General features: G+C 34.9%; 12 non-coding genes across 12 annotated transcripts; all 12 read left to right on the top strand.

Moving 5' to 3' along the window:
- The first annotated feature begins 630 nt into the window (after positions 1-630).
- On the top strand, positions 631-702 carry TRNAD-GUC (transfer RNA aspartic acid (anticodon GUC)). Its single transcript has one exon. It is a non-coding gene; the product is annotated as a tRNA-Asp (tRNA).
- Positions 703-1,342: 640 nt separating this feature from the next.
- TRNAD-GUC (transfer RNA aspartic acid (anticodon GUC)) lies at positions 1,343-1,414 on the top strand. The gene has a single exon. It is a non-coding gene; the product is annotated as a tRNA-Asp (tRNA).
- A 641-nt stretch (positions 1,415-2,055) lies between these two features.
- On the top strand, positions 2,056-2,127 carry TRNAD-GUC (transfer RNA aspartic acid (anticodon GUC)). Its single transcript has one exon. It is a non-coding gene; the product is annotated as a tRNA-Asp (tRNA).
- A 630-nt stretch (positions 2,128-2,757) lies between these two features.
- On the top strand, positions 2,758-2,829 carry TRNAD-GUC (transfer RNA aspartic acid (anticodon GUC)). Its single transcript has one exon. It is a non-coding gene; the product is annotated as a tRNA-Asp (tRNA).
- A 641-nt stretch (positions 2,830-3,470) lies between these two features.
- TRNAD-GUC (transfer RNA aspartic acid (anticodon GUC)) lies at positions 3,471-3,542 on the top strand. Its single transcript has one exon. It is a non-coding gene; the product is annotated as a tRNA-Asp (tRNA).
- Positions 3,543-6,980: 3,438 nt separating this feature from the next.
- Positions 6,981-7,052, top strand: TRNAD-GUC (transfer RNA aspartic acid (anticodon GUC)). Its single transcript has one exon. It is a non-coding gene; the product is annotated as a tRNA-Asp (tRNA).
- Positions 7,053-8,400: 1,348 nt separating this feature from the next.
- On the top strand, positions 8,401-8,472 carry TRNAD-GUC (transfer RNA aspartic acid (anticodon GUC)). The gene has a single exon. It is a non-coding gene; the product is annotated as a tRNA-Asp (tRNA).
- A 2,742-nt stretch (positions 8,473-11,214) lies between these two features.
- On the top strand, positions 11,215-11,286 carry TRNAD-GUC (transfer RNA aspartic acid (anticodon GUC)). The gene has a single exon. It is a non-coding gene; the product is annotated as a tRNA-Asp (tRNA).
- A 1,346-nt stretch (positions 11,287-12,632) lies between these two features.
- TRNAD-GUC (transfer RNA aspartic acid (anticodon GUC)) lies at positions 12,633-12,704 on the top strand. Its single transcript has one exon. It is a non-coding gene; the product is annotated as a tRNA-Asp (tRNA).
- Positions 12,705-13,337: 633 nt separating this feature from the next.
- Positions 13,338-13,409, top strand: TRNAD-GUC (transfer RNA aspartic acid (anticodon GUC)). Its single transcript has one exon. It is a non-coding gene; the product is annotated as a tRNA-Asp (tRNA).
- A 1,331-nt stretch (positions 13,410-14,740) lies between these two features.
- TRNAD-GUC (transfer RNA aspartic acid (anticodon GUC)) lies at positions 14,741-14,812 on the top strand. Its single transcript has one exon. It is a non-coding gene; the product is annotated as a tRNA-Asp (tRNA).
- Positions 14,813-16,156: 1,344 nt separating this feature from the next.
- On the top strand, positions 16,157-16,228 carry TRNAD-GUC (transfer RNA aspartic acid (anticodon GUC)). The gene has a single exon. It is a non-coding gene; the product is annotated as a tRNA-Asp (tRNA).
- The last annotated feature ends 83 nt before the right edge of the window (positions 16,229-16,311 follow it).

Consider the following 16,311-nt stretch of genomic DNA (forward strand, 5'->3'; position numbering starts at 1 on the left):
GATTCCTTTTATTCACACAATTAAATAAAATGCTGTACTTAATAACATTGTAAACTATATTTGTCATTATCCTTGTCTATTACGATTGAGATAAACGTTGAATTCAGTGATGGCCAAATTGCTTACAGATGTGTTAACTAAAAGTCAGAATATGCTCTGAATATTTCAATCTGCACAGACCATACCATCAAAAACAATTTACATCTATAATCTAATGGAAAATGGAATGAAGCAGTGGGGAATCTTATGCTTCTGCTCAACTCTAGGGGCTAGATTTAGAAGTGGAGTGGATGCTTTTTGTTAGTAGTGACCCCTGGTGGTAAGTGGTTATAAGCTGCAAATGGTAAAGTGAGCTGATTGTATATATATATATATATATATATATATACATATACATAGATAGATAGAAAGATAGATAGACAGATCGATAGATAGGTATTTATTTTAATCAATCATTTCTTATTAAAGCAGATTATTTTTGGCTAGGAATTTCTGATTTGTAATCATTTATGAAAAAAGATTGCTTCTCCTAACCAAAGGAAGCAAAGCTGCCTATTACAATACTGTGAATTGATTGAGGGCATGCCCTAACCTCATGGAGGTGAGCACTGTTGAACTGAAGCCAATATGTCCTCGTTAGTATAGTGGTCAGTATCCCCGCCTGTCACGCGGGAGACCGGGGTTCAATTCCCCGACGGGGAGACGATTCCTTTTATTCACTCAATTAAATAAAATGATGTACTTAATAACATTGTAAACTATATTTGTCATTATCCTTGTCTATTACGATTGAGATAAACGTTGAATTCAGTGATGGCCAAATTGCTTACAGATGTGTTAACTAAAAGTCAGAATATGCTCTGAATATTTCAATCTGCACAGACCATACCATCAAAAACAATTTACATCTGTAATCTAATGGAAAATGGAATGAAGCAGTGGGGAATCTTATGCTTCTGCTCAACTCTAGGGGCTGGATTTAGAAGTGGAGTGGATGCTTTTTGTTAGTAGTGACCCCTGGTGGTAAATGGTTATAAGCTGCAAATGGTAAAGTGAGCTGATTGTATATATATATATATATATATATATATATATATATACATATACATAGATAGATAGAAAGATAGATAGACAGATCGATAGATAGGTATTTATTTTAATCAATCATTTCTTATTAAAGCAGATTATTTTTGGCTAGGAATTTCTGATTTGTAATCATTTATGAAAAAAGATTGCTTCGCCTAACCAAAAGAAGCAAAGCTGCCTATTACAATACTGTGAATTGATTGAGGGCATGCCCTAACCTCATGGAGGTGAGCACTGTTGAACTGAAGCCAATATGTCCTCGTTAGTATAGTGGTCAGTATCCCCGCCTGTCACGCGGGAGACCGGGGTTCAATTCCCCGACGGGGAGACGATTCCTTTTATTCACACTATTAAATAAAAAGATGTACTTAATAACATTGTAAACTATATTTGTCATTATCCTTGTCTATTACGATTGAGATAAACGTTGAATTCAGTGATGGCCAAATTGCTTACAGATGTGTTAACTAAAAGTCAGAATATGCTCTGAATATTTCAATCTGCACAGACCATACCATCAAAAACAATTTACATCTATAATCTAATGGAAATGGAATGAAGCAGTGGGGAATCTTATGCTTCTGCTCAACTCTAGGGGCTAGATTTAGAAGTGGAGTGGATGCTTTTTGTTAGTAGTGACCCCTGGTGGTAAATGGTTATAAGCTGCAAATGGTAAAGTGAGCTGATTGTATATATATATATATATATATATATATATATATATATACATATACATAGATAGATAGAAAGATAGATAGACAGATCGATAAATAGGTATTTATTTTAATCAATCATTTCTTATTAAAGCAGATTATTTTTGGCTAGGAATTTCTGATTTGTAATCATTTATGAAAAAAGATTGCTTCTCCTAACCAAAAGAAGCAAAGCTGCCTATTACAATACTGTGAATTCATTGAGGGCATGCCCTAACCTCATGGAGGTGAGCACTGTTGAACTGAAGCCAATATGTCCTCGTTAGTATAGTGGTCAGTATCCCCGCCTGTCACGCGGGAGACCGGGGTTCAATTCCCCGACGGGGAGACGATTCCTTTTATTCGCACAATTAAATAAAATGATGTACTTAATAACATTGTAAACTATATTTGTCATTATCCTTGTCTATTACGATTGAGATAAACGTTGAATTCAGTGATGGCCAAATTGCTTACAGATGTGTTAACTAAAAGTCAGAATATGCTCTGAATATTTCAATCTGCACAGACCATACCATCAAAAACAATTTACATCTATAATCTAATGGAAAATGGAATGAAGCAGTGGGGAATCTTATGCTTCTGCTCAACTCTAGGGGATAGATTTAGAAGTGGAGTGGATGCTTTTTGTTAGTAGTGACCCCTGGTGGTAAGTGGTTATAAGCTGCAAATGGTAAAGTGAGCTGATTGTATATATATATATATATATATATATACATATACATAGATAGATAGAAAGATAGATAGACAGATCGATAGATAGGTATTTATTTTAATCAATCATTTCTTATTAAAGCAGATTATTTTTGGCTAGGAATTTCTGATTTGTAATCATTTATGAAAAAAGATTGCTTCTCCTAACCAAAAGAAGCAAAGCTGCCTATTACAATACTGTGAATTGATTGAGGGCATGCCCTAACCTCATGGAGGTGAGCACTGTTGAACTGAAGCCAATATGTCCTCGTTAGTATAGTGGTCAGTATCCCCGCCTGTCACGCGGGAGACCGGGGTTCAATTCCCCGACGGGGAGACGATTCCTTTTATTCACACTATTAAATAAAAAGATGTACTTAATAACATTGTAAACTATATTTGTCATTATCCTTGTCTATTACGATTGAGATAAACGTTGAATTCAGTGATGGCCAAATTGCTTACAGATGTGTTAACTAAAAGTCAGAATATGCTCTGAATATTTCAATCTGCACAGACCATACCATCAAAAACAATTTACATCTATAATCTAATGGAAATGGAATGAAGCAGTGGGGAATCTTATGCTTCTGCTCAACTCTAGGGGCTAGATTTAGAAGTGGAGTGGATGCTTTTTGTTAGTAGTGACCCCTGGTGGTAAATGGTTATAAGCTGCAAATGGTAAAGTGAGCTGATTGTATATATATATATATATATATATATATATATATATATACATATACATAGATAGATAGAAAGATAGATAGACAGATCGATAAATAGGTATTTATTTTAATCAATCATTTCTTATTAAAGCAGATTATTTTTGGCTAGGAATTTCTGATTTGTAATCATTTATGAAAAAAGATTGCTTCTCCTAACCAAAAGAAGCAAAGCTGCCTATTACAATACTGTGAATTCATTGAGGGCATGCCCTAACCTCATGGAGGTGAGCACTGTTGAACTGAAGCCAATATGTCCTCGTTAGTATAGTGGTCAGTATCCCCGCCTGTCACGCGGGAGACCGGGGTTCAATTCCCCGACGGGGAGACGATTCCTTTTATTCGCACAATTAAATAAAATGATGTACTTAATAACATTGTAAACTATATTTGTCATTATCCTTGTCTATTACGATTGAGATAAACGTTGAATTCAGTGATGGCCAAATTGCTTACAGATGTGTTAACTAAAAGTCAGAATATGCTCTGAATATTTCAATCTGCACAGACCATACCATCAAAAACAATTTACATCTATAATCTAATGGAAAATGGAATGAAGCAGTGGGGAATCTTATGCTTCTGCTCAACTCTAGGGGCTAGATTTAGAAGTGGAGTGGATGCTTTTTGTTAGTAGTGACCCCTGGTGGTAAGTGGTTATAAGCTGCAAATGGTAAAGTGAGCTGATTGTATATATATATATATATATATATATACATATACATAGATAGATAGAAAGATAGATAGACAGATCGATAGATAGGTATTTATTTTAATCAATCATTTCTTATTAAAGCAGATTATTTTTGGCTAGGAATTTCTGATTTGTAATCATTTATGAAAAAAGATTGCTTCTCCTAACCAAAGGAAGCAAAGCTGCCTATTACAATACTGTGAATTGATTGAGGGCATGCCCTAACCTCATGGAGGTGAGCACTGTTGAACTGAAGCCAATATGTCCTCGTTAGTATAGTGGTCAGTATCCCCGCCTGTCATGCGGGAGACCGGGGTTCAATTCCCCGACGGGGAGACTATTCCTTTTATTCACACAATTAAATAAAATGATGTACTTAATAACATTGTAAACTATATTTGTCATTATCCTTCTCTATTACGATTGAGATAAACGTTGAATTCAGTGATGGCCAAATTGCTTACAGATGTGTTAACTAAAAGTCAGAATATGCTCTGAATATTTCAATCTGCACAGACCATACCATCAAAAACAATTTACATCTATAATCTAATGGAAATGGAATGAAGCAGTGGGGAATCTTATGCTTCTGCTCAACTCTAGGGGCTAGATTTAGAAGTGGAGTGGATGCTTTTTGTTAGTAGTGACCCCTGGTGGTAAATGGTTATAAGCTGCAAATGGTAAAGTGAGCTGATTGTATATATATATATATATATATATACATATACATAGATAGATAGAAAGATAGATAGACAGATCGATAAATAGGTATTTATTTTAATCAATCATTTCTTATTAAAGCAGATTATTTTTGGCTAGGAATTTCTGATTTGTAATCATTTATGAAAAAAGATTGCTTCTCCTAACCAAAAGAAGCAAAGCTGCCTATTACAATACTGTGAATTGATTGAGGGCATGCCCTAACCTCATGGAGGTGAGCACTGTTGAACTGAAGCCAATATGTCCTCGTTAGTATAGTGGTCAGTGTCCCCGCCTGTCACGCGGCAGACCGGGGTTCAATTCCCCGACGGGGAGAAGATTCCTTTTATTCACACAATTAAATAAAATGATGTACTTAATAACATTGTAAACTATATTTGTCATTATCCTTCTCTATTACGATTGAGATAAACGTTGAATTCAGTGATGGCCAAATTGCTTACAGATGTGTTAACTAAAAGTCAGAATATGCTCTGAATATTTCAATCTGCACAGACCATACCATCAAAAACAATTTACATCTGTAATCTAATGGAAAATGGAATGAAGCAGTGGGGAATCTTATGCTTCTGCTCAACTCTAGGGGCTGGATTTAGAAGTGGAGTGGATGCTTTTTGTTAGTAGTGACCCCTGGTGGTAAATGGTTATAAGCTGCAAATGGTAAAGTGAGCTGATTGTATATATATATATATATATATATATATATACATATACATAGATAGATAGAAAGATAGATAGACAGATCGATAAATAGGTATTTATTTTAATCAATCATTTCTTATTAAAGCAGATTATTTTTAGCTAGGAATTTCTGATTTGTAATCATTTATGAAAAAAGATTGCTTCTCTTAACCAAAGGAAGCAAAGCTGCCTATTACAATACTGTGAATTGATTGAGGGCATGCCCTAACCTCATGGAGGTGAGCACTGTTGAACTGAAGCCAATATGTCCTCGTTAGTATAGTGGTCAGTATCCCCGCCTGTCACGCGGGAGACCGGGGTTCAATTCTCCGACGGGGAGACGATTCCTTTTATTCACACAATTAAATAAAATGATGTACTTAATAACATTGTAAACTATATTTGTCATTATCCTTGTCTATTACGATTGAGATAAACGTTGAATTCAGTGATGGCCAAATTGCTTACAGATGTGTTAACTAAAAGTCAGAATATGCTCTGAATATTTCAATCTGCACAGACCATACCATCAAAAACAATTTACATCTATAATCTAATGGAAATGGAATGAAGCAGTGGGGAATCTTATGCTTCTGCTCAACTCTAGGGGCTAGATTTAGAAGTGGAGTGGATGCTTTTTGTTAGTAGTGACCCCTGGTGGTAAATGGTTATAAGCTGCAAATGGTAAAGTGAGCTGATTGTATATATATATATATATATATACATATACATAGATAGATAGAAAGATAGATAGACAGATCGATAAATAGGTATTTATTTTAATCAATCATTTCTTATTAAAGCAGAATATTTTTGGCTAGGAATTTCTGATTTGTAATCATTTATGAAAAAAGATTGCTTCTCCTAACCAAAAGAAGCAAAGCTGCCTATTACAATACTGTGAATTGATTGAGGGCATGCCCTAACCTCATGGAGGTGAGCACTGTTGAACTGAAGCCAATATGTCCTCGTTAGTATAGTGGTCAGTATCCCCGCCTGTCACGCGGCAGACCGGGGTTCAATTCCCCGACGGGGAGACGATTCCTTTTATTCACACAATTAAATAAAATGATGTACTTAATAACATTGTAAACTATATTTGTCATTATCCTTGTCTATTACGATTGAGATAAACGTTGAATTCAGTGATGGCCAAATTGCTTACAGATGTGTTAACTAAAAGTCAGAATATGCTCTGAATATTTCAATCTGCACAGACCATACCATCAAAAACAATTTACATCTGTAATCTAATGGAAAATGGAATGAAGCAGTGGGGAATCTTATGCTTCTGCTCAACTCTAGGGGCTGGATTTAGAAGTGGAGTGGATGCTTTTTGTTAGTAGTGACCCCTGGTGGTAAATGGTTATAAGCTGCAAATGGTAAAGTGAGCTGATTGTATATATATATATATATATATATATATATACATATACATAGATAGATAGAAAGATAGATAGACAGATCGATAAATAGGTATTTATTTTAATCAATCATTTCTTATTAAAGCAGATTATTTTTAGCTAGGAATTTCTGATTTGTAATCATTTATGAAAAAAGATTGCTTCTCCTAACCAAAGGAAGCAAAGCTGCCTATTACAATACTGTGAATTGATTGAGGGCATGCCCTAACCTCATGGAGGTGAGCACTGTTGAACTGAAGCCAATATGTCCTCGTTAGTATAGTGGTCAGTATCCCCGCCTGTCACGCGGGAGACCGGGGTTCAATTCCCCGACGGGGAGACGATTCCTTTTATTCACACAATTAAATAAAATGATGTACTTAATAACATTGTAAACTATATTTGTCATTATCCTTGTCTATTACGATTGAGATAAACGTTGAATTCAGTGATGGCCAAATTGCTTACAGATGTGTTAACTAAAAGTCAGAATATGCTCTGAATATTTCAATCTGCACAGACCATACTATCAAAAACAATTTACATCTATAATCTAATGGAAATGGAATGAAGCAGTGGGGAGTCTTATGCTTCTGCTCAACTCTAGGGGCTAGATTTAGAAGTGGAGTGGATGCTTTTTGTTAGTAGTGACCCCTGGTGGTAAATGGTTATAAGCTGCAAATGGTAAAGTGAGCTGATTGTATATATATATATATATATATATACATATACATAGATAGATAGAAAGATAGATAGACAGATCGATAAATAGGTATTTATTTTAATCAATCATTTCTTATTAAAGCAGATTATTTTTGGCTAGGAATTTCTGATTTGTAATCATTTATGAAAAAAGATTGCTTCTCCTAACCAAAGGAAGCAAAGCTGCCTATTACAATACTGTGAATTGATTGAGGGCATGCCCTAACCTCATGGAGGTGAGCACTGTTGAACTGAAGCCAATATGTCCTCGTTAGTATAGTGGTCAGTATCCCCGCCTGTCATGCGGGAGACCGGGGTTCAATTCCCCGACGGGGAGACTATTCCTTTTATTCACACAATTAAATAAAATGATGTACTTAATAACATTGTAAACTATATTTGTCATTATCCTTCTCTATTACGATTGAGATAAACGTTGAATTCAGTGATGGCCAAATTGCTTACAGATGTGTTAACTAAAAGTCAGAATATGCTCTGAATATTTCAATCTGCACAGACCATACCATCAAAAACAATTTACATCTATAATCTAATGGAAATGGAATGAAGCAGTGGGGAATCTTATGCTTCTGCTCAACTCTAGGGGCTAGATTTAGAAGTGGAGTGGATGCTTTTTGTTAGTAGTGACCCCTGGTGGTAAATGGTTATAAGCTGCAAATGGTAAAGTGAGCTGATTGTATATATATATATATATATATATATATATATATATATATATATATATATATACATAGATAGATAGAAAGATAGATAGACAGATCGATAAATAGGTATTTATTTTAATCAATCATTTCTTATTAAAGCAGATTATTTTTAGCTAGGAATTTCTGATTTGTAATCATTTATGAAAAAAGATTACTTCTCCTAACCAAAAGAAGCAAAGCTGCCTATTACAATACTGTGAATTGATTGAGGGCATGCCCTAACCTCATGAAGGTGAGCACTGTTGAACTGAAGCCAATATGTCCTCGTTAGTATAGTGGTCAGTATCCCCGCCTGTCACGCGGGAGACCGGGGTTCAATTCCCCGACGGGGAGACGATTCCTTTTATTCACACAATTAAATAAAATGATGTACTTAATAACATTGTAAACTATATTTGTCATTATCCTTGTCTATTACGATTGAGATAAACGTTGAATTCAGTGATGGCCAAATTGCTTACAGATGTGTTAACTAAAAGTCAGAATATGCTCTGAATATTTCAATCTGCACAGACCATACCATCAAAAAAAATTTACATCTATAATCTAATGGAAATGGAATGAAGCAGTGGGGAATCTTATGCTTCTGCTCAACTCTAGGGGCTAGATTTAGAAGTGGAGTGGATGCTTTTTGTTAGTAGTGACCCCTGGTGGTAAATGGTTATAAGCTGCAAATGGTAAAGTGAGCTGATAGTATATATATATATATATATATATATATATACATATACATAGATAGATAGAAAGATAGATAGACAGATCGATAGATAGGTATTTATTTTAATCAATCATTTCTTATTAAAGCAGATTATTTTTGGCTAGGAATTTCTGATTTGTAATCATTTATGAAAAAAGATTGCTTCTCCTAACCAAAGGAAGCAAAGCTGCCTATTACAATACTGTGAATTGATTGAGGGCATGCCCTAACCTCATGGAGGTGAGCACTGTTGAACTGAAGCCAATATGTCCTCGTTAGTATAGTGGTCAGTATCCCCGCCTGTCACGCGGCAGACCGGGGTTCAATTCCCCGACGGGGAGAAGATTCCTTTTATTCACACAATTAAATAAAATGATGTACTTAATAACATTGTAAACTATATTTGTCATTATCCTTCTCTATTACGATTGAGATAAACGTTGAATTCAGTGATGGCCAAATTGCTTACAGATGTGTTAACTAAAAGTCAGAATATGCTCTGAATATTTCAATCTGCACAGACCATACCATCAAAAACAATTTACATCTGTAATCTAATGGAAAATGGAATGAAGCAGTGGGGAATCTTATGCTTCTGCTCAACTCTAGGGGCTGGATTTAGAAGTGGAGTGGATGCTTTTTGTTAGTAGTGACCCCTGGTGGTAAATGGTTATAAGCTGCAAATGGTAAAGTGAGCTGATTGTATATATATATATATATATATATATATATACATATACATAGATAGATAGAAAGATAGATAGACAGATCGATAAATAGGTATTTATTTTAATCAATCATTTCTTATTAAAGCAGATTATTTTTAGCTAGGAATTTCTGATTTGTAATCATTTATGAAAAAAGATTGCTTCTCTTAACCAAAGGAAGCAAAGCTGCCTATTACAATACTGTGAATTGATTGAGGGCATGCCCTAACCTCATGGAGGTGAGCACTGTTGAACTGAAGCCAATATGTCCTCGTTAGTATAGTGGTCAGTATCCCCGCCTGTCACGCGGGAGACCGGGGTTCAATTCTCCGACGGGGAGACGATTCCTTTTATTCACACAATTAAATAAAATGATGTACTTAATAACATTGTAAACTATATTTGTCATTATCCTTGTCTATTACGATTGAGATAAACGTTGAATTCAGTGATGGCCAAATTGCTTACAGATGTGTTAACTAAAAGTCAGAATATGCTCTGAATATTTCAATCTGCACAGACCATACCATCAAAAACAATTTACATCTATAATCTAATGGAAATGGAATGAAGCAGTGGGGAATCTTATGCTTCTGCTCAACTCTAGGGGCTAGATTTAGAAGTGGAGTGGATGCTTTTTGTTAGTAGTGACCCCTGGTGGTAAATGGTTATAAGCTGCAAATGGTAAAGTGAGCTGATTGTATATATATATATATATATATACATATACATAGATAGATAGAAAGATAGATAGACAGATCGATAAATAGGTATTTATTTTAATCAATCATTTCTTATTAAAGCAGAATATTTTTGGCTAGGAATTTCTGATTTGTAATCATTTATGAAAAAAGATTGCTTCTCCTAACCAAAAGAAGCAAAGCTGCCTATTACAATACTGTGAATTGATTGAGGGCATGCCCTAACCTCATGGAGGTGAGCACTGTTGAACTGAAGCCAATATGTCCTCGTTAGTATAGTGGTCAGTATCCCCGCCTGTCACGCGGCAGACCGGGGTTCAATTCCCCGACGGGGAGACGATTCCTTTTATTCACACAATTAAATAAAATGATGTACTTAATAACATTGTAAACTATATTTGTCATTATCCTTGTCTATTACGATTGAGATAAACGTTGAATTCAGTGATGGCCAAATTGCTTACAGATGTGTTAACTAAAAGTCAGAATATGCTCTGAATATTTCAATCTGCACAGACCATACCATCAAAAACAATTTACATCTGTAATCTAATGGAAAATGGAATGAAGCAGTGGGGAATCTTATGCTTCTGCTCAACTCTAGGGGCTGGATTTAGAAGTGGAGTGGATGCTTTTTGTTAGTAGTGACCCCTGGTGGTAAATGGTTATAAGCTGCAAATGGTAAAGTGAGCTGATTGTATATATATATATATATATATATATATATACATATACATAGATAGATAGAAAGATAGATAGACAGATCGATAAATAGGTATTTATTTTAATCAATCATTTCTTATTAAAGCAGATTATTTTTAGCTAGGAATTTCTGATTTGTAATCATTTATGAAAAAAGATTGCTTCTCCTAACCAAAGGAAGCAAAGCTGCCTATTACAATACTGTGAATTGATTGAGGGCATGCCCTAACCTCATGGAGGTGAGCACTGTTGAACTGAAGCCAATATGTCCTCGTTAGTATAGTGGTCAGTATCCCCGCCTGTCACGCGGGAGACCGGGGTTCAATTCCCCGACGGGGAGACGATTCCTTTTATTCACACAATTAAATAAAATGATGTACTTAATAACATTGTAAACTATATTTGTCATTATCCTTGTCTATTACGATTGAGATAAACGTTGAATTCAGTGATGGCCAAATTGCTTACAGATGTGTTAACTAAAAGTCAGAATATGCTCTGAATATTTCAATCTGCACAGACCATACTATCAAAAACAATTTACATCTATAATCTAATGGAAATGGAATGAAGCAGTGGGGAGTCTTATGCTTCTGCTCAACTCTAGGGGCTAGATTTAGAAGTGGAGTGGATGCTTTTTGTTAGTAGTGACCCCTGGTGGTAAATGGTTATAAGCTGCAAATGGTAAAGTGAGCTGATTGTATATATATATATATATATATATACATATACATAGATAGATAGAAAGATAGATAGACAGATCGATAAATAGGTATTTATTTTAATCAATCATTTCTTATTAAAGCAGATTATTTTTGGCTAGGAATTTCTGATTTGTAATCATTTATGAAAAAAGATTGCTTCTCCTAACCAAAGGAAGCAAAGCTGCCTATTACAATACTGTGAATTGATTGAGGGCATGCCCTAACCTCATGGAGGTGAGCACTGTTGAACTGAAGCCAATATGTCCTCGTTAGTATAGTGGTCAGTATCCCCGCCTGTCATGCGGGAGACCGGGGTTCAATTCCCCGACGGGGAGACTATTCCTTTTATTCACACAATTAAATAAAATGATGTACTTAATAACATTGTAAACTATATTTGTCATTATCCTTCTCTATTACGATTGAGATAAACGTTGAATTCAGTGATGGCCAAATTGCTTACAGATGTGTTAACTAAAAGTCAGAATATGCTCTGAATATTTCAATCTGCACAGACCATACCATCAAAAACAATTTACATCTATAATCTAATGGAAATGGAATGAAGCAGTGGGGAATCTTATGCTTCTGCTCAACTCTAGGGGCTAGATTTAGAAGTGGAGTGGATGCTTTTTGTTAGTAGTGACCCCTGGTGGTAAATGGTTATAAGCTGCAAATGGTAAAGTGAGCTGATTGTATATATATATATATATATATATATATATATATATATATATATATATATACATAGATAGATAGAAAGATAGATAGACAGATCGATAAATAGGTATTTATTTTAATCAATCATTTCTTATTAAAGCAGATTATTTTTAGCTAGGAATTTCTGATTTGTAATCATTTATGAAAAAAGATTACTTCTCCTAACCAAAAGAAGCAAAGCTGCCTATTACAATACTGTGAATTGATTGAGGGCATGCCCTAACCTCATGAAGGTGAGCACTGTTGAACTGAAGCCAATATGTCCTCGTTAGTATAGTGGTCAGTATCCCCGCCTGTCACGCGGGAGACCGGGGTTCAATTCCCCGACGGGGAGACGATTCCTTTTATTCACACAATTAAATAAAATGATGTACTTAATAACATTGTAAACTATATTTGTCATTATCCTTGTCTATTACGATTGAGATAAACGTTGAATTCAGTGATGGCCAAATTGCTTACAGATGTGTTAACTAAAAGTCAGAATATGCTCTGAATATTTCAATCTGCACAGACCATACCATCAAAAAAAATTTACATCTATAATCTAATGGAAATGGAATGAAGCAGTGGGGAATCTTATGCTTCTGCTCAACTCTAGGGGCTAGATTTAGAAGTGGAGTGGATGCTTTTTGTTAGTAGTGACCCCTGGTGGTAAATGGTTATAAGCTGCAAATGGTAAAGTGAGCTGATAGTATATATATATATATATATATATATATATACATATACATAGATAGATAGAAAGATAGATAGACAGATCGATAGATAGGTATTTATTTTAATCAATCATTTCTTATTAAAGCAGATTATTTTTGGCTAGGAATTTCTGATTTGTAATCATTTATGAAAAAAGATTGCTTCTCCTAACCAAAGGAAGCAAAGCTGCCTATTACAATACTGTGAATTGATTGAGGGCATGCCCTAACCTCATGGAGGTGAGCACTGTTGAACTGAAGCCAATATGTCCTCGTTAGTATAGTGGTCAGTATCCCCGCCTGTCACGCGGGAGACCGGGGTTCAATTCCCCGACGGGGAGACGATTCCTTTTATTCACACAATTAAATAAAATGATGTACTTAATAACATTGTAAACTATATTTGTCATTATCCTTGTCTATTACGATTGAGATAAACGTTGAATTCAGTGATGGCCAAATTGCTTACAGATGTGTTAACTAAAAGTCAGAATATGCTCTGAATATTTCAATCTGCACAGACCATACCATCAAAAACAATTTACATCTATAATCTAATGGAAATGGAATGAAGCAGTGGGGAATCTTATGCTTCTGCTCAACTCTAGGGGCTAGATTTAGAAGTGGAGTGGATGCTTTTTGTTAGTAGTGACCCCTGGTGGTAAATGGTTATAAGCTGCAAATGGTAAAGTGAGCTGATTGTATATATATATATATATATATACATATACATAGATAGATAGAAAGATAGATAGACAGATCGATAAATAGGTATTTATTTTAATCAATCATTTCTTATTAAAGCAGATTATTTTTGGCTAGGAATTTCTGATTTGTAATCATTTATGAAAAAAGATTACTTCTCCTAACCAAAAGAAGCAAAGCTGCCTATTACAATACTGTGAATTGATTGAGGGCATGCCCTAACCTCATGGAGGTGAGCACTGTTGAACTGAAGCCAATATGTCCTCGTTAGTATAGTGGTCAGTATCCCCGCCTGTCACGCGGCAGACCGGGGTTCAATTCCCCGACGGGGAGACGATTCCTTTTATTCACACAATTAAATAAAATGATGTACTTAATAACATTGTAAACTATATTTGTCATTATCCTTCTCTATTACGATTGAGATAAACGTTGAATTCAGTGATGGCCAAATTGCTTACAGATGTGTTAACTAAAAGTCAGAATATGCTCTGAATATTTCAATCTGCACAGACCATACCATCAAAAACAATTTACATCTGTAATCTAATGGAAAATGGAATGAAGCAGTGGGGAATCTTATGCTTCTGCTCAACTCTAGGGGCTGGATTTAGAAGTGGAGTGGATGCTTTTTGTTAGTAGTGACCCCTGGTGGTAAATGGTTATAAGCTGCAAATGGTAAAGTGAGCTGATTGTATATATATATATATATATATATATATATATATATACATAGATAGATAGAAAGATAGATAGACAGATCGATAAATAGGTATTTATTTTAATCAATCATTTCTTATTAAAGCAGATTATTTTTAGCTAGGAATTTCTGATTTGTAATCATTTATGAAAAAAGATTACTTCTCCTAACCAAAAGAAGCAAAGCTGCCTATTACAATACTGTGAATTGATTGAGGGCATGCCCTAACCTCATGAAGGTGAGCACTGTTGAACTGAAGCCAATATGTCCTCGTTAGTATAGTGGTCAGTATCCCCGCCTGTCACGCGGGAGACCGGGGTTCAATTCCCCGACGGGGAGACGATTCCTTTTATTCACACAATTAAATAAAATGATGTACTTAATAACATTGTAAACTATATTTGTCATTATCCTTGTCTATTACGATTGAGATAAACGTTGAATTCAGTGATGGCCAAATTGCTTACAGATGTGTTAACTAAAAGTCAGAATATGCTCTGAATATTTCAATCTGCACAGACCATACCATCAAAAAAAATTTACATCTATAATCTAATGGAAATGGAATGAAGCAGTGGGGAATCTTATGCTTCTGCTCAACTCTAGGGGCTAGATTTAGAAGTGGAGTGGATGCTTTTTGTTAGTAGTGACCCCTGGTGGTAAATGGTTATAAGCTGCAAATGGTAAAGTGAGCTGATTGTATATATATATATATATATATACATATACATAGATAGATAGAAAGATAGATAGACAGATCGATAAATAGGTATTTATTTTAATCAATCATTTCTTATTAAAGCAGATTATTTTTGGCTAGGAATTTCTGATTTGTAATCATTTATGAAAAAAGATTGCTTCTCCTAACCAAAGGAAGCAAAGCTGCCTATTACAATACTGTGAATTGATTGAGGGCATGCCCTAACCTCATGGAGGTGAGCACTGTTGAACTGAAGCCAATATGTCCTCGTTAGTATAGTGGTCAGTATCCCCGCCTGTCATGCGGGAGACCGGGGTTCAATTCCCCGACGGGGAGACTATTCCTTTTATTCACACAATTAAATAAAATGATGTACTTAATAACATTGTAAACTATATTTGTCATTATCCTTCTCTATTACGATTGAGATAAACGTTGAATTCAGTGATGGCCAAATTGCTTACAGATGTGTTAACTAAAAGTCAGAATATGCTCTGAATATTTCAATCTGCACAGACCATACCATCAAAAACAATTTACATCTATAATCTAATGGAAATGGAATGAAGCAGTGGGGAATCTTATGCTTCTGCTCAACTCTAGGGGCTAGATTTAGAAGTGGAGTGGATGCTTTTTGTTAGTAGTGACCCCTGGTGGTAAATGGTTATAAGCTGCAAATGGTAAAGTGAGCTGATTGTATATATATATATATATATATATATATATATATATATATATATATATATACATAGATAGATAGAAAGATAGATAGACAGATCGATAAATAGGTATTTATTTTAATCAATCATTTCTTATTAAAGCAGATTATTTTTAGCTAGGAATTTCTGATTTGTAATCATTTATGAAAAAAGATTACTTCTCCTAACCAAAAGAAGCAAAGCTGCCTATTACAATACTGTGAATTGATTGAGGGCATGCCCTAACCTCATGAAGGTGAGCACTGTTGAACTGAAGCCAATATGTCCTCGTTAGTATAGTGGTCAGTATCCCCGCCTGTCACGCGGGAGACCGGGGTTCAATTCCCCGACGGGGAGACGATTCCTTTTATTCACACAATTAAATAAAATGATGTACTTAATAACATTGTAAACTATATTTGTCATTATCCTTGTCTATT

Source organism: Triturus cristatus, chromosome 4_1 (assembly GCF_964204655.1).
Source record: "Triturus cristatus chromosome 4_1, aTriCri1.1, whole genome shotgun sequence".
Lineage (NCBI taxonomy): Eukaryota > Metazoa > Chordata > Amphibia > Caudata > Salamandridae > Triturus > Triturus cristatus.